Genomic DNA, 25560 nt, shown 5'->3' on the forward strand with positions numbered 1-25560 from the left:
CAGGCCTTGCAATAGTGAACAACGAATTTAGCAATATTTCACTGTCAGGACATATAAAACACATTACTATGGGGGTCATTCCGACCTGCACCACCAACAGGCTGGCGGTGCATCCAGGACAATTCTGACAGCGGCGGTAAAGCCGCGGTCAGGAAATGGAAACCGGCGGTTTCCCGCCGGTTTTCCCCTGGCCTGAAGAATCCTCCATGGCGGCGCTGCAGGCAGCGCCGCCATGGGATTCCGACCCCCTTCCCGCCAGCCTGGTTCTGGCGGTTTTGACCGCCAGAACCTGGCTGGCGGGAATGGGTGTCGTGGGGCCCCTGGGGGCCCCACAAAGATTTTCAGTGTCTGCATAGCAGACACTGAAAATCGCAACAGGTGCAACTGCACCCGTCGCACCCTTTCCACTCCGCCGGCTCCATTCGGAGCCGGCATCCTCGTGGAAGGGGGTTTCCCGCTGGGCGGGCGGGCGGGCGGCCTTCTGGCGGTCGCCCGCCAGCCCAGCGGGAAACTCAGAATGACCGCCGCGGTCTTTTGACCGCGGTACGGTCTTCTGGCGGTTCCCGCTTGGCGGGCGGAGAATGACCCCCTATATGTCCTACCTTAACCATACACTGCACTCTGCCCTTGGGGCTACCTAGGGCCTACCTTAGGGGTGTCTGACATGTAAGAAAAGGGAAGGTTTAGGCCTGGCAAGTGTGTACACTTGCCAAGTCGAATTTACAGTTAAAACTGCACACACAGACACTGCAATGGCAGGTCTGAGACATGATTACAGAGCTACTTATGTGGAAGGCACAACCAGTGCTGCAGGCCCACTAGTAGCATTTGATTTACAGGCCCTGGCATCTCTAGTTCACTTTACTAGGGACTTACTAGTAAATCAAATATGCCAATCATGAATAAACCAATTACATACAATTTTACACAGAGAGCATATGCATTTTAGCACTGGTTAGCAGTGGTAAAGGGCTCAGAGTTCAAAAGCCAACGGCAACAGGTCAGAAAAAATAGGAGGCAAAAAGACTGGGGATGACCCTGCATAAGCAAAAAAGTCCAACATGACCCCCCACCAGCCTAAAGCCAGGGGAGAACAATCAATACCTTGATGTACTTCCCTGATTGGGGCGATAGAACAAGGACCCAGGCCCACAACAGCACGGGCATGTTCCAGTTCTACGCCTTCCTGACTCCAGTCAGATCCCTTTGTCCATACTCTCAGGGCCCACTAAGGTAACCCATGGGGAACCCTTCTCCACATCTGCAGATACCATCTGTGCAGCACCTAACTTTACCTTGCTCACAGATGTATCCCAATGGGCAGATAGTACCACCAGGGCCAACACAGTGGTGTTGTCCACTCCACCCCCTGGGTGTGACTCTCGTCCCCCCCCCCCCAGGGGCAACTCTGTCCACCAGGACAGCAAGTCACAGGGACACCTGATAACTGTCAGGGATGAGAGCCAGACCTCAGGCCACTCCAACCACTGTGACTGTGGAGAGTGGGGGGTGGTAGCCCCAGGTGCCTGGCACCCTTTGACCACTCTCTCTTCCACCAGGTCAGGGATGACAACCTCACCCTGGTCCTCCTTTCTGGGGCTCTGTACCCTCCCTGCAGGAGCGGCACCACCAGAGTCCAAAATTGCCAGGGTGCTTGTATAAGCAGTCCTGCACAGTTCTTCCACCAGTACAGGGATGTAAACCTGCAACTGGTCCTCCAACCTGGGGTCTGTACCTTCAGGTTGGACCAGGGCCAGGGGTGAGGCTTCCCTCTCCCTGCCCTCCCTTCTGGGGTCCTGCACCCCCGAACAAGGAGTGGCCCCCCCAGAAGACAACATGGTAGGGGCACTGTTAGCAGTAGCCCCTTCCTCCAGGTCAGGGGGGACACCCTGAACCTGGCCTTCCAATCCAGGGTCTCTGCCCTTAGATTGCACTGGGTCAGGGGCGAGTCTCTCTCTCCCCTGCCCCTACTCTCAGGGTTCTGCACCCCCCCTCAGGGAGAGTACCCCTTGAAATCACACCATGGTGGGTGATTGGGCAAACCGCCCATCCCTCCAGGTCAGAGTTTACCCTCTGAACCTGGTCATCCAACCCAGAGTCACCACCCTGCGGTTGAACCACTGCCTGGCGCACCAGGACTTCCTTGGAAGCAAACTTACCCCCCATCAGGTCAGAGTTTACCCCCTGAACCTGATCATTCAACCCAGAGTCACCACCCTGCGGTTGAACCATTGCCTGGCATACCAGGACTTCCAGGGGGCAACCTTACCCCCTCAAGGGACACACTGTCCCCAAGGGCCACACAAGAGTCTGGCTGGCGCAGGTCCCCTGACCTCTGCCCATCTGACAGAGTCTGGATTCCCCCCAACCCAGCAATGGTCTCAGCAAGGTCATTCCTGGGGGGCTCTGCTCTCAGAGCTGACCCCTGACCCTCCAGGTTCTCACTGGGGTCCGCAACCCCCTCTCAGCCCTCTGTCCGGACCTCTGCACCCTCTCACTTGGAGTGGTACTGCCAGACACCAGAACTGGTGGGACGCTGGCTACAGCCGTCCCCCCAAGTTCTCCTGACACTGTGGGGTCTCCCTCAACAGATGGCCTTACGGTACAGGCTAGGCTTCCCTCATGGAGTTCCCTCATGGAACCCTCCAGGACTGGGGACCGGATCTTGGGCACTTTGGGCCTCAGCCCCTCCCCATTCCCTCTCCTCTGAGACAGGACATGGGGTCCCTCACCCATCCCACTACACTGGGACCTACCTGGGACACTACAATCCTTCCCTACCTCACCTGGTTGGGAACTACCTAGACCACTCCTCTCAGGAGCACCCCCAAATGCCTCTTCGGACTCTCTGGTACTCACCCAGAAGTCTGCCTCCATTGTAAGCTCCCTGGGGTCAGGGAACTCACACTCCACCTGGTGTTGGCATAGCTCTGGAAAATAAGGACAAGACATATGCTCTCCAGCAATTACATCACTCAGCCCCTCACATGAATTAACCAAAGTACCCTTCACCCAACCATCCAGTGACTCTGCTTTGAAAAAGCACCCCACATCACCCTCCTGAGACTGGTGAGACAGTACCTAACAGTCCCTGACACTCAACCCACACTCTTCTGGGATGTCTTCACACTCCATAACCAGGACTTCTACCTGGGGGGAACCCCCTCTCCCTGTCACTCTCACCTAGTGTCAGTAGAGTGTCCCTCCCACCAGTAGGAATATGACTCCCCATGCCAGTTCCCCAATCCACCACAGGGACCCTGTGTATCACTGGAGCTACCTCATACCCCAGAACCTCCTGGCGTGTGGTAACTCCCTCCTTCAAGAAGGGCACCATATCTCTGGGCATGTGCACTTCTTCAGCAGGACTGGATACAATATTTTTGCTGCCACTATCTGAACTGGACTCAGCCCTTATGGCTTCCAGCTTCAGCTTTTCATAGCTCAGCTCTTGAGCTGCAATCCTTTCCTTTTCCAGGACTAAGGCTCTCTTCTCCTCAGCCATCTCAAGCTCTATTTCTAGCTCTTCCAGACTCCGGATTCCAGCTAGGAGCCAATCATCTCTTTCTGTTCCCTTCTCAGGGCCACTGCCCTCCTCCTCAGAGTAGTTCTCCTCCTCAGACTCATTTGGTGGTGTTGCCTGACAACGTTTCAACTCATACTGAAACAGGGCTGACTCAAGATCCTCCCTTCTGGATTTCTTGTTCACAGCCAGTCCCTTTTCCATGCAGAATGCTTTAAGCTGCCACTTTTTATACATGAATAGGTGCCAGAAATTGACTTCCATTCTGCAAAGGCTTCACAACCAAAGTCCAAAAATATTAGCAACATTTCCTGGAGGACATCAGAGAACAAAAAGCAGAATCACAAGACAAGTAGTATGTGGTCACGTAGTGGTCTGAACTCAAAACAGTAGTGTACACTTAATCACTATATCTCAAGTACAAATACAAGTCCAAATCCTAAAGGCTGATCACCAATGTTAGAAATGGGGTCTTTGGTTGACAGTCAGGTTACCCCCCGTTCAAGCAAAGGACCTTCAATCTAGTCAGGGTAAAAGAGAATCACCCTCAGCTAACCCCGGCTTAGCCCCTTGGTAGCTTAGCAGAGCAGTAGGCTTAACTTCAGAGTGCTAGGTGTAAAGTATTTGTACCAACACACACAGTAACTTAATGAAAACACTACAAAACAACACAACACAGGTTTAGAAAAATAGGAAATATTTATCTAAACAAAACAAGACCAAAACAACAAAAGTGCACCATACATAAGTCAAGTTATCAATAAAAATTTAAAAAGAGTCTTCAAGTAGTTTTAAACACACACTGGCGCTGCTAGCATGAAAATGTACCTGGTGCATGTCAAAAATACCCCCGCTCGGGCAGGTGTGCGTCAAACATAACTCTGCACGGCAGTAGGTGAGTCGAAAATCCAGCCGCACGATGATCCGGAAATCCCGCAGGGTGTGATCTCCCAGCCACCATCAGTGATGCTGCGCGTCGTTTCTCCTACTCCGTGCGTTGATTCTTTGGTCGCATTTCCTGCGAGCGTCGTTTCTCAGCTGCGGAGCCGGCGGCGCCTAGTTTTTTCAGCCGCAGATCGGATTTGCGTCAATCTTTTCCCCGCACGGCGCTCTGTGCTTGGATTTTCTTGTCTTTAGGCTGCCAGCTTCTCCTTTCAGGGTCCCAGGAACTGGATGGGCACCACAGGGCAGAGTAGGAGTCTCTCCAGAGACTCCAGGTGCTAGCAGAGAGAAGTTTTTGCTGTCATGGGACTTCAAACAACAGGAGGCAAGCTCTGGATCAAGCCCTTGGAGATTTCTTCTCAAGATGGATGCACATGAAGTCCAGTCTTTGCCCTCTTACTCTGTCAGAAGCAGCAACTGCAGGATAGCTCCACAAAGCACAGTCACAGGCAGGGCAGCTCTTCTTCCTCAGCTATTCAGCTCTGCTCCAGGCAGAGGTTCCTCTTGGTTCCAGAAGTGTTTCTAAAGTCAGTGGTTTTGGGTGGCCTTCTTATACCCAGTTTCTCCTTTGAAGTAGGCCTACTTCAAAGTAAAGTCTCTTTGGAATGTGAAATCCTGCCTTGCCCAGGCCAGGCCCCAGACACTCACCAGGGGGTTGGAGACTGCATTGGGTGAGGGCAGGCACAGCCCTTTCAGGTGTGAGTGACCACTCCTCCCCTCCCTCCTAGCACAGATGGCTAATCAGGCTATGCAGGCTACACCCCAGCTCCTTTTGTGTCACTCAAAATACACACACATTTACAAAACACTACCACATTGGACAATTCCAAATACACACACCTGATACACATACACACACCACTCCCACACACCCAATACAATATAAAACACACACCCACATCACCCACAAACCCCTACGACCACGATTGCGACAGAAGGCCAGAGAAAGACACTACAATCTACAACCAAGCATCCACAGGCACACAATACCATCACCCACATAACATCCACACACCTCACACAACACACCACTAAATATCACCCCACATATCACAACACACACCATCCCACACATCACCCACACCACCCCATGGCACGGCAAAGACACTCCAGGTTCTCTGAGGAGGAGCTCAGGGTCATGGTGGAGGAAATCATCCGGGTAGAGCGACAGCTATTCGGATCAGAGGTGCAGCACACCTCCATAGCTAGGAAGATGGAGATATGGCGAAGAATAGTGGACAGGGTCAACGCAGTGGGACAGCACCCAAGAAATAGGGATGACATCAGGAAGAGGTGGAACGACCTACGGGGGAAGGTGCGTTCCGTGGTCTCAAGACACCACCTTGCGGTTCAGAGGACTGGCGGCGGACCCCCGCTTCCTCCCCCACCACTAACAACATGGGAGGAGCAAGTCTTGGCTATTCTGCATCCTGAGGGTCTCGAAGTCAAACCTTAACTATTATATACCCCACCCTACCCGCATGCCATCACATACCCCCACCCTCGCCCTCACCCCCATCACTCCTACTCCTCACAAATGTCCCAATATCACAAACCACACATCCCAACATCAAGCCCTGCATGCAACAACAAAGCATGGACACCCATCACCAATGCATGGCCACTGCACATACACATACACCCCCCTAAACCATCATCACACAAGGTCCCACACAGGAATGCAAGCACTGGGGTACACGGTCACCCACCCATTGCACACCATGGTACACCCAGATGCAATAATCATGCTTTTACACCCCTGTAGGACCCCTACCCAACGTCACCGCACAGGAGGGTCCACACATGTCCACACCACCACCAACAGAAGAGGCCCACAGTGATGACAGAAGCTCGGCCCATCTGGGACCTCGGGATAGTCGGTTCCCCTCACACTGGCACAGGCCACTACAGAGCTTGCCCCCTCTGGAAACACCAGCATAGCACCCACCCAGCGGGCCCATACCTCTGTCTCCAGGACACGTCAATCAGCAGTGTGTCCACCACTACAGGGAACACAGGCTGACCCACCACCCCAACAACAACAGGGACCTGGGGGCAGTGGCAGTGGACACACCGTTCAGGGGACAGAGGCCCAGGGAAACAGAGGAACTGGGAGGGCTGCTGTGCGACAGGGGGAGGACAGGCCCAGGGAACCCACTCTCCACGAGGCCCTCTCCAACATCATGGGAGCGTACCATCATTCCCAGGAGACGATGGCAACGGTACTGGCCAAGTTTCAGGAGACCCAGCGGCTGCAGGAGGAACAGTATTTGGGCTTCAGGGAGGAACTCAGATCCATTAATTCCACCCTGGGCACCATCGTAGGGGTGCTGAAGGAAGTCCTCAACACCAGGAGGGACACTGTGGCACAACAAGGGGCCCCCTGACACTAGCCTGGACGATGAACTGCCCACCATCCCCGCCGGCGCTAGTGGACAGGAGGCACCGCCACAGGACCACCACACCAGCACCCCACCCCCTGCAGAGGGAGAACCACCCCGCAAACGGTCCCTGAGATCCAGGACAAAGACAGAGAACGACGCCAAGATCCCTGCCAAGAAATGAGACCGCCCTGAATGTCATCCTTTTGTCCCACCTTGTCACCCTGTCCATCCTCAAACTGCCCCTGCTCCACTTCCAATGCCCCTTTGGACAATGCACTTGTGAGACTAATAGACTGGACTCTGCCATGGACATTCCTCCACCATCACCCCTCACCATTTTACAACCCCCTCCAATATTGAGCACTTAAATAAACACCCTTAAAGCACAAAACAATCTGGAGTCTGTCTGTGATTTCGAAATAGTGTATTAGCAATTACAGTGACAAAATGCTCTTTCAATTGTAATGTCAACATACCTATGTCTCACAGCTCTAGTCCATGAGGAAACAAAGCAGATGTCACACAGTGGGACCCACATCTGTGAAATCGTAAGGGAAAGTGACAACTCAGTGACCATACACTGGGTGAAAAGGACAGACAGTAGAGAGGTAGTAGTGTTAAAGTACATGTAGTAGGCAGGTTTATCTTCTTACCTGTGTCTCACTGGAAGTATTGCAGGATCACAGAGTTCCTGTTGTCGATGTCCTCTTCTTCTGCTTCCTCATCTTCGCTGTCCATAGGCTCCACAGCTGCCACAACACCTCCATCTGGACCATCCTCCTGCAGAAAAGGCACCTGTCATCGCAAAGCTAATTTGTGAAGCATACAGCAGCCCAGGATGATCTGGCACACCTTCTTTGGTGAGTAGAATAGGGAACCACCTGTCATATGGAGGCACCGGAACCTGGCCTTCAGGAGGCCGAAGGTCCGCTCTATAATCCTCCTAGTTCGTCCATGTGCCTCATTGTAGCGTTCCTCTGCCCTTGTCCTGGGATTCCTCACTGGGGTCAGTAGCCATGAGAGGTTGGGGTAGCCAGAGTCACCTGCAAATGGCGAGGAACAACTGTTAGACACACTAACCTTTAGGGATATCCCCAGACCCAGACAACTATTCCCACTGATTTGGTTCCAGGTGCTCACCTAATAGCCACACACGGTGCCTCTGGAGTTGCCCCATCACATAAGGGATTCTGCTATTCCGCAGGATGTAAGTGTCCTGCACTGAGCCAGGGAATTTGGCATTAACATTTGAGATGTACTGGTCTGCCAAACGCACCATCTGCACATTCATAGAATTGTAACTCTTCCGGTTTCTGTACACCTGTTCACTCCTGCGGGGGGACCAAGGCCACATGTGTCCCATCAATGGCACCTATGATGTTGGGGATATGTCCCAGGGCATAGAATTCACCTTTCACTGTAGGCAAATCCTCCACCTGAGGGAACACGATGTAGCTCCGCATGTGTTTCAGCAGAGCAGACAACACACTGGACAACACGTTGGAAAACATAGGCTGGGACATCCCTGATGCTATGGCCACAGTAGTTTAAAAAGACCCTCTTGCAAGGAAATGGAGTACTGACAGCACCTGCACTTGAGGGGGGATTCCTGTGGGATGGCGGACAGCTGACATCAGGTCTGGCTCCAACTGGGCACACAGTTCCAGGATTGTGGCACGATCAAGCCTGTAGGTGATGATTACATGTCTTTCCTCCATTGTCGACAGGTCCACCAGCGGTCTATACACTGGAGGATGCCGCCATCTCCTCACATGTCCCAGCGGACTGTACCTATGAAGGACAACAGCGAGCACAGAGTCAACCAACTCAGAGGTATGTAAACACAGTTTACTCAGAAAACCATTCATATCCCGAATTTTGCCTGTATGAGTGTTGAGGCAAGGCCTAGGTATGTGTGACGCAGTTAAAAATAAAGCCAAGTGGGCCCCTGAAATGGCAGCTGCCTGACCTGTAAAGTGGGACAATGGGATGTGAGGTAACTGCGCTGGCGTTGTACACTGTTGCGGTAGGCGGTCGAAGACCGTGGCGCAATTCTGCATTGGTTAACATTGGACCCTATGGGTCCCTGGAGCCAATGACGATGTACGCCGGCGGTGACGGTACGCACCACCGCGGACGTGACCGCCATTTTCTATCTGTTCAATCACTCAATACCTGATCTTCGAAAGGAGAGGACCTACACTGCAAGTGCTGCTGTGACCTCAGTCTGGAAGAGACAATGGCTCATGCGTCTGGGGAAAGGGCCCCTGTCTTCAGCACGGAGGAGTTGGAAAAACTCGTGGATGGGGTCCTCCCCCAGTACACGCTACTCTACAGTCCTCCAGACAAACAGGTAAGTACACTGTGAGCATGCTGTATGGGCAATGCCTGTGTGGAGTGGTGAGGATGAAAGATAAGGGGGGGAGAATGATGCGTGCATGAAACGACGGTGAGTGCATGTGCTACATGGCAAGGATAGGGATGCGTGCCAATGACTGTGACGGTGCAGTTGGTAATAACTTCTCTTTTTCCCCTGTACAATTCATGTAGATCAGCGCCCACCAGAAGAAGGATATTTGGCGTGCCATCGCCAAGGACGCCCGGACCCTGGGGGTCTATCACGGACGAAGCACCCACTGCCGGAAAAGATGGGAGGACATTCGCCGCTGGAGCAAGAAGATGGCGGAGGCCCAGCTAGGGATGGCCTCCCAACGTGGGAGGGGTGCCCGTCGCACCATGACCCCACTGATGTTCAGGATCCTGTCGGTGGCATACCCAGAGTTGGATGGGCCCTTGAGGGCATCACAGCAGCAACAAGGGGGTGAGTACACTCTCATTCTGATGATTCAGCACGCAGTGGAGGTGTCTGGGTGGGGGAGGTGGGCTGTGGGTTTCCCTAGGCCAAGGCAAGTGTGCTAGTTATGTCCCCTTTTTCAGGCAGACCCTGTGGCACCCCACCCCACCTGGGTACAGTGTCAACTACACCTAGTCAGGCTCAAGTGACATCCATGTGTGCAGATATCGGCCATAGCCTTGTAGGCCATGTCCCAGGGATTGAATAGTGGACCCCAACTGCGCAGCGTAGTGCAGGGGTCTTCTGTGTCTGCTGTGTCCGCCAATGGTAGCAGTAATGCATGCACTCAACATGTCTTTCTTCTGTCTCCCCCCCCTTTTTGTGGTCTCCCTGTGCATGTGTGCATTAGCATCATCAGGCGGAGGAGCAGTGGCACCGGAGCAGGAGGGAGCTGCATCCCACATGGCCCTGGAGGGCGACACTACAGAGTCTGATTTCACCAGTGGGACGGAAGGCAAGGGGAGCTCCATGGCGGGGACAGGAGCTGACACCAGTGATACAGACTCGTCCTCTGATGGGAGCTCCCTTGTGGTGGTGGCCCCATCTGTGCCCCCGCATCTACAGATATAGCTGCCACCCCCCCCCAGCACCGCCCTCCCAGCAGCCCCTCAGCCTTTGCCCCGTGCTCGCTCACCCAGGAGGGTGGGCATCTCCTTCGCCCAGGCACCTCAGCCCCTGCCCCAGTCACCCCTGCTGCTCTCAGTGAGGAGGCCATTGACCTCCTCAGGTCCCTCACTGTTGGGCAGTCTACCATTTCGAATGCCATCCAGGGTGTAGAGAGGCAGTTGCAACAAACCAATGCATTCCTGGAGGGCATTCATTCTAGTCAGGCAGCCCTTCAGCGAGCTTTTCAGACTCTGGCCTCACTGATGGCAGCCATTGTCCCTGTCTCTAGCCTCCCCCTCCAACTTCCTCCACCCAGACCCAAACCCCTGTACCTCAGCCTATCCCAAGCACACCATCAGACCAGCATGCACACACGTCAACACACAAGGGAAGCTCAGGCAAACATAAGCACCACACATCCCACAGGCACTCACGCAAGCATCATACACATGCAGACATACCAACAGCCACTGCCTCCACTGTGTCCCCCTCCTCCTCGTCTCCCTCCTCCCTCCCAGTCTCGTCTCCACTCACACCTGCATGCACTACATCTTCAGCCACTACCCCATCACCAGCACACCCACCACCACACCCCGCTCACGTGCAGTCAAAACCCCCACTACCATTCACACAACCCCTGTGTCCTCTCCCAGTGTGTCTGTGACGCCACCTCCCAAGGTACACAAACGCAGGCACACACCCACCCAACAGCCATCCACCTCACAACAGCCTACAGCGCATGCACCTTCACCCAAAGTCACCAAACGTACACCTCCTACAACCACAACCTCTTCCTCCACTCCCAAACTCCCTCCAGCTACCCGTCCCAGTGTTCCTAAGAAACATTTCCTGTCCACCCTTGACCTCTTTCCCTCACCTCCCCCACCCCGTCAGTCTCCTAGGGCCTGACTCTCCAGGACCCAACCTAGCACCTCAGCCACAACATCGGCTGGACCAGTGGTGCCAGTACTCACCGGATTCTGGAGTGCACCAGGCAGCAGGGTCCCCCACCTGTCAAGCATCAAAAGTTGGCCAGTACCCGGCCGGAGTAGGGGAAGACAACAGCCACCAAAGCCGCTCCCAGGGGTATAGGTGGGAGTGTGGAGTCAGATGCAACACCTTCCAAGTTGGGGAAGGGGCACAAGAAACCCATCAAGTCTGGGAAGATCAGCGCGGCGGAGAAGACCGCCATCAGCCCCGCTGCCCAGGAGACGGCCAGCAGCAGCCCCGCTGCCCTAGACAGGACCGCCAGCAGCAGCCCGCTGGCCCAGACAGGACTGCCAGCATCAGCCCCGCTGCCCAGGAGGCGACCGCCAGCAGCAGCCCCGCTGGCCCAGACAGGACCGCCAGCATCAGCCCCGCGGCCCAGGAGGCGACCGCCAGCAGCAGCCCCGCTGGCCCAGACAGGACCGCCAGCAGCAGCCCTGCTGGCCCAGACAGGACCGCCAGCAGCAGCCCCGCTGGCCCAGACAGGACCACCAGCAGCAGCCCCGCTGCCCAGGAGGCGACCGCCAGCAGCAGCCCCGCTGCCCCAGACAGAACCGCCAGCAGCAGCCCTGCTGCCCCAGACAGGACCGCCAGCAGCAGCCACGCTGCCCAGGAGGCGACCGCAAGCAGCCCCGCTGCCAAAGACAGGACTGCCAGCAGCTGAAGCGCTGCCAAGGACACCGCCACCACAATCACCGCTGCCAAGGACACCACCGCCACAAGCACCGCTGCCAAAGACACCGCCACCATAATCACAGCTGCCAAAGACACCGCCACCACAAGCACCGCCGCCACAAGCACCACTGCCAAGGACACTGCCACCACAAGCACCGCTGCCAAGGACACTGCCGCCACAAGCACCGCTGCCAAGGACACCGCTGCCACAAGCACCACTGCCAAAGACACCGCCGCCACAAGCACCGCATGCCCATGAGCGCCAAAAGCACTGACGCTACTGAGGCTGCCACGAGCAGGATGAAGCACTCTGGGAACCAAGCCCCCTCCAGAACCAGTGGAGATTTACGTCCACTACCTCTGTCCTTGGCAGGATGAAGCACTCTGGGCACCAAGCCCCCTCCAGAACCAGTGGAGACTGTTATCAACTTGAGAGACTGTGGCTTTGCGCTCCCCAGGATATAGCAGTGGGCAAGCCACCCACAGTAGAGACTTGTGAGACTGTGGCTTTGCACTCCCCAGGATTGAACAGTGGGCAAACCACCCACTGTAGAGACTTGAGAGACTGTGGCTTTGCACTCTCCAGGATTGAACAGTGGGCAAACCACCCACTGTAGAGACTTGAGAGACTGTGGCTTTGCACTCCCCAGGATATAGCAGTGGGCAACCCACCCACTGTAGAGACTTGTGAGACTGTGGCTTTGCACTCCCCAGGATTGAACAGTGGGCAAACCACCCACTGTAGAGACTTGTGAGACTGTGGCTTTGCACTCCCCAGGATTGAACAGTGGGCAAACCACCCACTGTAGAGACTTGAGAGACTGTGGCTTTGCACTCCCCAGGATTGAACAGTGGGCATGGGGCCCCCTCGTGGATTTTGCGTCGTGCACTCAACCGGCTGAGGTGCCCACCCTTTCCCTTCCCCCTGAGGTGCCAGTTTTATTTCTATCTGATGCCCCTGCAGTGTTCTCTCCGCCATGTTCGGGTATCTTGTATGGGCATCGCCCATGCAGTGTGGGCCCAGTGGTCCACGGACTTTAAGGGTGGAATACCTTGAACTAATATTCTTGGTGTATATATTTGTAAATATTGTATGTATATTATTTGACTACTGAATTTTAATATATTACAATCGTTCACCTAATTTCCTTTTGTCTTTGCATTCTTCCAGGGGGGTTGGGGGGATGTAACTGTAATGTATTATGCTGTATTAGAGTGTGTGTTGTCGTGGGTGAGGGTGGGGATGGGGGTGTTGCGTGTGTGTGTCACTGTTTTTCCCTCCCCCCTCCCCAGTGTCGTAGGTGCAGTACCCACTGTGGTCTTCGCCGCTGGCGTTCGTGCTCCTGGTAGAGGAGCAAGAAGATAAAGGCTGGTAAAATATGGAACTCTGGTTCCATGGCGTCCTGGTTCCTCATGGGATGTGCAGAGGTGAGCGTTTTCCCCTTGAAGTCCTGTTTCCGCAGTGTTTTTGTTCGCGGTGAATCCGCCCCGGAAAAGGTGGCGGATTGGTAGGTTGTGATACTGTGGGCGGTACATTGTCTCCCGCCTGTCTGTTGGCGGTGACCGCCGCGTTGTTTGTTTGTACCGCCGTGGTGGTCGGAGTGTTAAAGTGGTTGTCTTTGTTGGCGTTTTCCGCCACGGTCATAATTAAAAAAAAATTCCGCTGCTCTAACACCGACCGCCAGGGTGGTAATAAGGGCCTATTGCCCTCATTACAACATTGGTGGTAAAAGCCGCTTAACGCCGTGCAGAACACCGCCAACACACCGCCGCGGCTGCGGAATTCTGCCACAGCTATTATGACCCACATTTCGGAATCCGCCAAAATTCAGACACCCACACAAGTCCGCCACACCAAAGGTCAGTGATAAACTGGCGATAACAAAACCGACACCGTCACGCCAACAGAAATACGCCCACACTATCACGACACACGAATCCACGTGGCGGTCTTTCAACCGTGGTATTCTATTGGCGGTACACACCGCCGCGCTCAAAATACACACACTCTTACAAAACACAGCCACATTGGACAATTCAAAATACACACACCTGATACACATACACACACCACTCCCACACACACAAGACTATATAAAACACACACCCACATCACACACAAACCCCTACTACCAAAAATTGAGAACGAAGCACAGAGAGAGACACCACCAGCAAGTACAACAGCATCCACAGGCACATAACACCATCAACCACACAACTTCCACGCACATCACACAACACACCACTACATATCACCACACACACCACCCCACACATCACCACACCACCCCATGGCACGGCAAAGACACCCAAGGTTCTCTGACGCGGAGCTCAGGGTCATGGTGGAGGAACTCATGCGGGTAGAGCCACAGCTATTTGGATCACAGGTTCAGCACACCTCAATTGCAAGGAAGATGGAGCTATGGCGAAGAATAGTCGACAGGGTCAATGCAGTAGGACAACACCCAAGAAATCAGGAGGACATCAGGAAAAGGTGGAACGACCCACGGGGAAGGTGCATTCTGTGGTCTCAAGACACCACCTGGCGATTCAGCGGACTGGCGGTGGACCCCCACCTCCTCCCCCACAACTAACAACATGGGAGGTGCATGTCTTGGCCATTCTGCATCCTGACGGCCTCACAGGAGTTGGTGGAGGAATGGTCTCTGGTAAGTCAAATCTTAACTTTTACATCTCCCACCCTACCTGCATGCTATAACATACCCCCACCCTCGCCCTCACCCCTATCACTCCAACGCCTCACAAATGTACCTGTGCAGTATTAGGGAAAGATGCGGAAGACATTGTAACACAAAGGGTTAATTAGCTTGAGCAGTGTAGATGAGCGTAATGCCTGTTGAAACCCCCTCCCCAACATCGTGGAAAAGTTCATGATATTATTTTCACGCTTGTTTGTGTAGAAGACTCCGTCTCAACCTTGAGAACGAGAGTACAGGGAGAAGATGGAATGAAAACAAAGGCTGAAGCAGAGCAGAGCAGCCAAGTACTGATAACATAGCTAGAAAATGCCAGAATGAGATAGAATCCAAGCTTCGAGTTATTTGAGCACAGAAGTGTGGCTGAGGGATTTGGAAGCTCGCAGATGGAATTGTGGAAGCTGCCATGGCCCAGCGCTGCCTGCTCGTGGTGCTTGAGGGGGAGAGAGGTCCAAGCAGGCAGTAGAGGGCACCCCAGCATGTCGTGGATTAAGTTAAGTTTCCACACAGGGATAAAATACCTTTGTTTCTCTGCTCTATTATTATGACTGATTATTTATGCCTGCACTGTATTTATAACCTGAAGTATTCAGCTTGTTTATATTTTGCTTTCTAAACCTATTAGTGTGAACTGCTACAATAACTGAAACATGCATTTTGGTGCACAGTAAATCAAAGCTTAAATGAAGTATTCAGTTTGTTTATATTTTGCCTCCTGAACATCGTAGTGAGAGCCTGCTGCAGTAATTGAAACATGCATTTTGGTGCGCAGTAAATAAAAGCTTAAATGAAGTATTCAGTTCGTTTATATTTTGCCTCCTGAACATCGTAGTGAGAGCCTGCTGCAGTAATTGAAACATGCATTTTGGTGTGCAGTAAATCAAAGCTTAAATGATGTATTCAGTTTGTTTATATTTTGCCTCCTGAACATCGTAGTGAGAGTCTGCTGCAGTAACTGAAACATGCATTTTGGTGTGCAGTAAATCAAGGCTTATCTGAAGTATTCAACTCATTTATATTCTGCTTCCTGAATATCGTAGTGCGATGCATTTTAGTATACAGTTAATCAAAACTTATATCTGTCAATGAATTCTTTGCTTATATATATAAATAGATGCTTTTCATTGCTATTCTTATTCTACTATTGTTAATGTGCTAAATGCCTACATTTTACCTGCAATTCTAGTAAAGCTAAATTGTATTTCTAATTGGTGTGTGGTCCTTCATTGAGCGTCCTTATTGACTTATACCGAACAGGTGTCAACCAGACACCTGGATAAGACAGTACCAATATCACAAACCACCCATCCCAACACCAAGCCCTGCATGCAACAACAAAGCATGGACACCCATCACTAAAGCATGCCCACTGCACATACCCATACAACCCCCTAAACCATCATCACACAAGGTCCCACACAGGAATGCTAGCACTGGGGTACACGGTCACCCACCCATTGCACACCATGACACACACAGATGCAATAATCATGCCTTTACACCCCGGCAGGACCACTACCCAACGTCACCAGACAGGAGGGTCCAGACATGTCCACTCCACCCACAGAAGAGGCCCACAGTGATGACAGCAGTTCTGTCCAACTGGATCTAGATGACCAGCCCGGACCATCGGGGACCTCTGGACAGTTGGTTCCCCTCACACAGGCACAGGCCACCACAGACCTTCCCCCCTCTGGAAACACCAGCACAGCACCCACCCAGCGGGCCCATACCTCCGTCCCCAGCACACGTCAATCAGCTGTGTGTCCACCACTACAGGGAACCCAGGACAACCCACCACCCCAACAACAACAGGGACCTGGGGGCAGTGGCAGTGGGCACACGGTCCAGGGGACGGAGGCCCAGGAACACAGGGGAACTGGGAGGGCTGCCGTGCAACAGGGGGCGGATAGGCCAAGGGAACCCACTCTCCACGAGGCCCTCTCCTCCATCATGGGAACATACCACCACTCCCAGGAGACGATGGCAACAGTACTGGCCAAGTTTCAGGAGACCCAGTGCATGCAGGAGGAACAGTATATGGGCTTCAGGGAGGAACTCAGAACTGTCAGCTCCGCCCTGGGTACCATCATAGGGGTGCTGGAGGAACTACTTAACACCAGGAGGGACACTGTGGCACTCCAAGGGGCCCCTGACACTAGCATGGACGATGAACTGCACACCACCTCCGCCGGCACTAGTGGACAGGACGCCCCGCCACAGGACCACCACACCAGCACCCCACCCCCTGCAGACGGAGAACCACCCCGCAAACGGTCGCTGAGATCCAGGAACAAGACAGAGCACGATGCCAAGACCCCCGCCAAGAAATGAGACCACCCTGATTGTCATCCCTCTGGCCCACTTTGTCACCCTGTCCATAATTAAACTGCCCCAGCTCCACTTCCAATGCCCATATGGGCAATGCACCTGTGAGACTAATAGACTGGACTCTGCCATGGACACTCCTCCGCCATCACCCCTCACCATTTAACTTTCCCCTCCAATATTTTGCTTCAAATAAACACACCTAAAGCACAAAATGATCTGGAGTCTGTCTATGATTTCGAAATAGTGTATTTGCAATTACAGTGACAAAATGTTCTTGAAATAGTAATGTCAACATACCTATGTCACACAGCTCTAGTCCATGAGGAATCTAAGCCGATGACACACGTTGGGACCCACATCTGTGAAACCGTAAGGGAAAGTGACAACTCAGTGACCATACACTGGGTGAAAACGACAGACAGTAGAGAGGTAGTAGTTGAAAAGTACATGTAGTAGGCAGGAATGTATTCTCACCTGTGTTTCACTGGAAATATTGCTGGATCACTGAGTCCCTGTTCCGCACGGCTTCTTCCTCTGCTTCATCCTCATCACTTTCCACAGGCTCCACAGCTGCCACAACACCGCCATCTGGACCATCCTCCTGCAGAAAAGGCACCTGTTGTCGCAAAGCCAAGTTGTGAAGCATACAGCAGGCCACGATGACCTGGCACACCTTCTTTGGTGAGTAGAATAGGGATCCACCTGTCATATGGAGGCACCTGAACCTGGCCTTCAGGAGGCCGAAGGTCCGCTCAATCACCCTCCAAGTTCGCCCATGGGACTCATTGTAGCGTTCCTCTGCCCTGGTCCTGGGATTCCTCACTAGAGTCAGTAGCCATGACAGGTTGGGGTAACCAGAGTCACCTGCAAATGGTGAGGGACAACTGTTAGACACACACTAACCTGTAGGGATAACCCCAGACAACCATTCCCACTGTCTTGCTTCCAGGGGCTCACCTAATAGCCACACACAGTGCCTCTGGAGTTGACCCATCACATAAGGGATGCTGCTATTCCGCAGGATGTAGGCGTCATGCACTGAGCCAGGGAACATGGCATTCACATGGGAGATGTACTGGTCTGCCAAACATACCATCTGTACATTCATCGAATGAAAACTCTTCCGGTTTCTGTACACCTGTTCACTCCTATGGGGGGGGACCAAAGCCACATGGGTCCCATCAATGGCACCTATGATGTTGGGGATATGTCCCAGGGCATAGAAATCACCTTTCACTGTTGGCAAATCCTCCACCTGAGGGAAATGTAGCTCCGCATGTGTTTCAGCAGGGCAGACAACACTCTGGACAATACGTTGGAAAACATAGGCTGGGACATCCCTGATGCCATGGCCACAGTTGTTTGAAATGACCCACTTGCAAGGAAATGGAGCACTGATAGCACCTGCACTTGAGGGGGGATTCCTGTGGGATGGCGGATTGCTGACATCAGGTCTGGCTCCAAATGGGTACACAGTTCCTGGATTGTGGCACGGTCAAACCGGTAGCTGATTATCAAATGTCTTTTCTCCATTGTCGACAGGTCCACCAGCGGTCGGTACTCCGGAGGATTCCGCCATCTCCTCACATGTCCCAGCGGATGGTGCCTATGAAGGACAACAGCGACCACAGAGTCAAACAACTCAGAGGTACATACCCACAGTTTACCCAGAACACCAATCATACACAATAGGTGGCCTGTATGTGTGTTGAGACTAGGCCTAGGTATGTGTGACGCAGTTGGAAATTAGGCCATGTGGGCCCTTGAAATGGCGGCTGCCTGACCTCTAAAGTGGGACAATGGGATGTGAGGTAACTGCACTGGCGTTGTACACCGTCGCGGTAGGCGGTCGAAGACCGCAGCGCAATGCTGCATTGGTTAACATTGGACATTATGGGTTCCAGGAGCCAATGACGATGTACGCCGGCGGTGATGGTACGCACCGCCGCGGACGTGACCGCCATTTTCTATCTGTTCAATAACTCGATACCTGATCTTCGACAGGAGAGGACCTACACTGCAAGTGCTGCTGTGACCTCGGTCTGGAAGAGACAATGGCTCGTGCGTCTGGGGAAAGGGCCCCTGCCTTCACATCGGAGGAGTTGGAGAAGCTCGTGGATGGGGTCCTCCCCCAGTACACGCTGCTCTACGGTCCTCCAGACAAACAGGTAAGTACACAGGGAGCATGTCGTATGGGCTATGCCTGTGTGGAGAGGGCTGGATGTAAGAAGGAAGGGGCAGAGTTCTGCGTGTATGAAAGACGGTGGGTGCATATGCCACATGGCAAGGGTAGGGATGGGGGCCAATCACTTTCACGGTGCAGTTGGTAATGACTTCTCTTCTTCCCCTGTACATTTCATGTAGGTCAGCGCCCACCAGAAGAAAGATATTTGGTGTGCCATCGCCAAGGACGTCCGGACCCCGGGGGTCTACCACAGATGGAGCACCCACTGCCGGAAAAGATGGGAGGACATTCGCCGCTGGAGCAAGAAGACGGTGGAGGCTCAGCTGGGGATGGCCTCCCAACGTGGGAGGGATGCCCGTCGAACCATGACCCCCCTGATGTGCAGGATCCTGGCAGTGGCCTACCCGGAGTTGGATGGGCACTTGAGGGCATCACAGCAGACACAAGGGGGTGAGTACACTCTCATTCAGCTGACTTTGCGCGCAGTGGAGTTGTCTGGGTGGGGGAGGAGGGCTGTGGGTTTCCCTAGGCCAGGGCGAGTTCCATAGGCTAGGCCCCTCCGTAAGGCATGGCCCTGTGGCCCCCCACCCCACCTCTGTAGAGTGCCAAGTACAGCTGTTCATGCCTCTGTGTCATCTATGTGTGCAGATGTCGTCCATAGCCTTGTAGGCCATTTCCCAGGAATTGCACTGTGGAGCCCAAGAGCGCATCGTAGTGCAGGGGGCTTCTGTGTCTGTGTTGTCCGCCAACGGTAACAGTAATCCATGCACTCAACATGTCTTTCTTCTGTCGTTCCCCCCCCTTTTTGTGGTCTCCCTGTTCTTGTGTGCATTAGCATCATCAGGCGGAGGAGCAGTAGCACCGGAGCAGGAGGGAGCTGCATCCCACATGGCCCTGGAGGGCGACACTACGGAGTCTGATTTCACCAGTGGGACGGAGGGCGAGGGGAGCTCCACGGCGGGGACAGGAGCTGACACCAGTGATACAGACTCGTCCTCTGATGGGAGCTCCCTTGTGGTGGCGGGCCCATCTGTGCCCCCCGTATCTACAGGTACAGCCGCCACCCCCCCTACCAGCACCGCCCTCCCAGCAGCCCCTCAGCCTTCCATTTTGAATGCCATCCAGGGTGTAGAAAGGCAGTTGCAACAAACTAATGCATTCCTGGAGGGCATTCAGGTCAGGCGGCCCTTCACCGAGCCTTTCAAACTCTGGCCTCAGCACTGATGGCAGCCATTGTCCCTGTGTCTAGCCTCCCCCCTCCAACTTCCTCCACCCAGACCCAATCCCCTGTACCTCTGCCTATCCCAAGCACACCATCAGACCAGCCTGCACACACCTTACCACACAAGGGAAGCTCAGGCAAACATAAGCACCACACATCCCACAGGCACTCACGTAAGCATCTCACACATGCAGACATACCAACATCCACTGCCTCCACTGTGTCCCCCCCACGTCGTCTCCCTCCTCCCTCCCAGTCTCGTCTACACACACACCTGCATGCACTACCTCTACAGCCACTACGTCCCTCACCAGCACACCCCACTCACGTGCAGTCACCACCCGGCTACCATTCACACGTCCCCTGTGTCCTCTCCCAGTGTGTCTGTGACGCCCCCTCCCAAGATACACAAACGCTGGCACACACCCACCTAACAGCCATCCACCCCACGACAGCCTCCAGCGCATGCACCTTCACCCAAAGTCACCAAACGTATATCTCCTACGATCACCACCTCTTCCTCCTCTCCCAAACCCCCTCCAGCTACCCATCCCAGTGTGTCCAAAAAACTTTTCCTGTCCAGCCTTGACCTTTTTCCCACACCTCCCCCACCCCGTCCATCTCATAGGTCCCGAAGTAGCACCTCAACCACAACATCTCTGGGACCAGTGGTGCCTGTAGTCAAAGGTATGTGGAGTGCACCGGCCACCAGGACAGCCAGTGTGGCACGGAGCCACAGCACAGCCAGTCCCCCCCCTGTAAAGCATCAGCGGTTGGCCAGTGCCCGGCGGGAGAGGGGGAAGACTCCAGCCACCCAAGCCTCTCCCAGGGGTCCCGGTGGGAGTGTGGACTCAGCTGTGACACCTCCCAAGGTGGGGAAGGGCCACAAGAAACCCGGCAAGTCTGGGAAGAGCAGCACGGCGGAGAAGACCGCCATCATCCCCACTGCCTAGGAGGGCCCCGCCAGCCCCATCCCAGCTGCCCAGGAGGGCCCGCCAGCCCCATCCCAGCTGCCCAGGAGGGCCCCGCCAGCCCCAGCCCAGCTGCCAAGGAGGGCCCCGCCAGCCCCAGCCCAGCTGGGCCATGAAGGACCGCCAGCCCCAGCCCAGCTGGGCCATGAAGGACCACCAACTTAAGCACCGCTGAACAGGGCACCGGCAACTCAAGCACCGCTGAACAGGGCAAGCACCGCTGAACAGGGCACCGCCAACTCAAGCACCACTGAACAGGGCACCGCCAAATCAAGCACCGCTAGCCCATGAGCGGCAGGGGCACTGATGCAACTGGGACCGTCACGGGGTGAGTGATGCACTCTGGGCACCAGTCCCCCTCCAGAACCAGTGGAGACATGCATCCACTACCTCTGTCCTTCACAGGATGAAGCACTCTGGGCACCAGTCCCCCTCCAGAACCAGTGGAGACAGTTATCCACTTGAGAGACTGTGGCTTTGCACTCCCCAGGATGGAACAGTGGGCAAACCACCCACTGTAGAGACTTGAGAGACTGTGGCTTTGCACTCCCCAGGATTGAACTGTGGGCATTGAGCCCCCTCGTGGATCTTGCGTCGTGCACTCATCTGGCTGAGGTGCCACCCCTTCCCTTCCCCCTGAGGTGCCTGCTGTTTTTCTATCTGATGCCCCTGCAGTGTTCTCTCTGTTTTGATCTGGTATCAAGTGTGGGCCTCGGCCATGCATTTTGGGCCCAGTGGTCCATGGACTATAAATGGTGCAATACCTGGACTACTATTCTTGGTGTATATTTTGTTGAAAGTGTAAATATGTATATTTTTGCGTACTGCATTTTCATATATTACAATGGTTACACTCATTTCCTTTTGTCTTTGCATTCTTCTGGGGGGGGGGGTTGGGGGGTGTAACTATAATGTAAGATATTTATTAGTGTGTGTTGTAGTGGGTGAGGGTGGGGGTGGGGGTGTTGCGTGTTGCGTGTTGCGTGTTGCGTGTCCCTGTTTTCTGCCTCCCCCCGCCCCTGTGTCGTAGGTGCAGTACTCAACGTGGTCTTCTCCGCCGGCGTTCGTGCTCCTGGTAGAGGAGCAGGAAGACTATCGCAGGTAGGATTTGGAGTTCCGGTTCCGTGGTGTCCTTGTTCCTCGTGGAGTGTGATGAGGTGAGCGTTTTCCCTTCGCAATTCCTGTTTCCGCCGTGTTTTTATCCGCAGTGAATCCGCCCCGGAAAAGGTGGCGGATTGGCCTGTCATAATAGTGTGGGCGGTACATTGTCTCCCGTCTGTCTGTTGGCGGTGACCGCCGCGCTGTTTGTTTGTACCGCCGTGGCGGTCTGAGTGTTAAAGTGGCTCTCTTTGTTGGCGGTTTCCGCCATGGTCGTAATTGCAAATTTCTTTCCGCTGGCCTGTTGGCGCTCTTACCGCCGCTTTAACACCGACCACCAGGGTTGTAATGACCACCTATATGTCCCCCACTTAACCATACACTGCACCCTGCCCTTGGGGCTACCTAGGGCCTACCTTAGGGGTGTCTGACATGTAAGAAAAGGGAAGGTTTAGGCCTGGCAAGTGGGTACACTTGCCAAGTCAAATTTACAGTTAAAACTGCACACACAGACACTGCAATGGCAGGTCTGAGACATGATTACAGAGCTACTTATGTAGGTGTCACAACCAATGCTGCAGGCCGACTAGTAGCATTTGATTTACAGGCCCTGGCACCTCTATTTCACTTTACTAGGGACTTACTAGTAAATCAAATATGCAAATCATGAATAAACCAATTACATACAATTTTACACAGAGAGCATATGCACTTTAGCACTGGTTAGCAGTGGTAAAGGACTCAGAGTTCAAAAGCCAACGGCAACAGGTCAGAAAAAATAGGAGGCAGGAGGCACAAAGACTGGGGATGACCCTGCATAAGCAAAAAAGTCCAACACAACCCCCTACCAGCCTAAAGCCAGGGGAGAACAATCAATACCTTGATGTACTTCCCTGATTGGGGCGATAGAACAAGGACCCAGGCCCACAACAGCAGGCGCATGTTCCAGTTCTACGCCTTCCTGACTCCAGTCGGATCCCTCTGTCCATACTCACAGGGCCCACTAAGCTAACCTATGGGGAACCCTTCTCCACATCTGCAGATACCATCTGTGCAGCACCTAACTTTACCTTGCTCACAGATGTATCCCAATGGGCAGATAGTAACACCAGGGCCAACACAGTGGTGTTGCCCACTCCGGCCCCGGGGTGTGACTCTCGTCCCCCCCCAGGGGCAACTCTGTCCACCAGGACAGCAAGCCACAGGGACCCCTGACAACTGTCAGGGATGAGAGCCCGACCTGAGGCCTCTCCAACCACTGTGACTGTGGAGAGTGGGGGGCGGTAGCCCCAGGTGCCTGGCACCCTTTGACCACTCTCTCTTCCACCAGGTCAGGGATGACAACCTGACCCTAGTCCTCCCCTCTGGGGCTCTGTACCCTCCCTGCAGGAGCGGCACCACCAGAGTCCAAAATTGTCAGGGTGCTTGTATGAGCAGTCCTGTACAATTCTTCCACCAGTACAGGGATATAAACCTGCAACTGGTCCTCCAACCTGGGGACTGAACATTCAGGTTGGACCAGGGCCAGGGGTGAGGCTTTCCTCTCCCTGCCCTCCCTTCTGGGGTCCTGCACCCCCCAACAAGGAGTGCCCCCCCAGAAGACAACATGATAGGGGCACTGTTAGCAGTAGCCCCTTCCTCCAGGTCAGGGGGAACACCCTGAACCTGGCCTTCCAATCCAGGGTCTCTACCCTTAGATTGCACTGGGGTCAGGGGCGAGTCTCTCTCTCCCCTGCCCCTACTCTCAGGGTTCTGCACCCCTCCTCAGGGAGAGTACCCCTTGAAATCACACCATGGTGGGTGATTGGGCAAACCACCCATCCCTCCAGGTCAGAGTTTACAAATGCAGGCACACACCCACCCAACAGCCATCCACCTCACGACAGCCTCCAGCACATGCACCTTCACCCAAAGTCACCAAACGTAAACCTCCTACCTCTGAACCTGGTCGTCCAACCCAGAGTCACCACCCTGCGGTTGAACAATTGCCTGGCACACCAGGACTTCCAGGGGGGCACACTTACCCCCCTCAAGGGACACACTGTCCCCAAGGGTCACACAAGAGTCTGTCTGGCGCAGGTCCCCTGACCTCTGCCCATCTGACAGAGTCTGGATTCCCCCCAACCCAGAAATGGTCTCACCAAGGTCATTCCTGGGGGGCTCTGCTCTCAGAGCTGACCCTTCAGGTTCTCACTGGGGTCCGCAACCCCCTCTCAACCCTCTGTACGGACCTCTGCACCCTCTCACTCTGAGTGGTACTGCCAGACACCAGAACTGGTGGGACGCTGGCTACTGCCACCCCCCACCCCAAGTTCTCCTGACACTGTGGTGTCTCTCTCATCAGATGGCCCTACGGTACAGGCTAGGCTTCCCTCATGGAGTTCCCTCATGAAACCCTCCAGGACCTGGGACCGGATCTTGGGCACCTTGGGCCTCAGCCCCTCCCCATTCCCTCTCCTCTGAGACTGGACAAGGGGTCCCTCATCCATCCCACTACACTGGGACCTACCTAGGACACTACAATCCTTCCCTGCCTCACCTGGTTGGGAACTACCTAGACCACTCCTCTCAGGAGCACCCCCAAATGCCTCTTCAGACTCTCTGGTACTCACCCAGAAGTCTGCCTCCATTGTAAGCTCCCTGGGGTCAGAGAACTCACACTCCACCTGGTGTTGGCATAGCTCTGGAAAATAAGGACAAGACATATGCTCTCCAGCAATTGCATCACTCAGCCCCTCACATGAATTAACCAAAGTACCCTTCAGCCAACCATCCAGTGACTCTGCTTTGAAAAAGCACCCCACATCACCCTCCTGAGACTGGTGAGACAGTACCTGACTGTCCCTGACACTCAAATCACACTCTTCTGGGATGTCTTCACACTCCATAACCAGGGCTTCTACCTGGGGGGAACCTCTCTCCCTGTCACTCTCACCTATAGTCAGTAGAGTGTCCCTCCCACCAGTAGGAATATGACTCCCAATGCCAGTTCCCCAATCCACCACAGGGACCCTGTGCATCACTGGAGCTACCTCATACCCCTGAACCTCCTGGCGTGTGGTAAC

The sequence above is a fragment of the Pleurodeles waltl genome, chromosome 7, assembly GCF_031143425.1.
Source record: "Pleurodeles waltl isolate 20211129_DDA chromosome 7, aPleWal1.hap1.20221129, whole genome shotgun sequence".
NCBI classification, from domain to species: Eukaryota; Metazoa; Chordata; class Amphibia; order Caudata; family Salamandridae; genus Pleurodeles; species Pleurodeles waltl.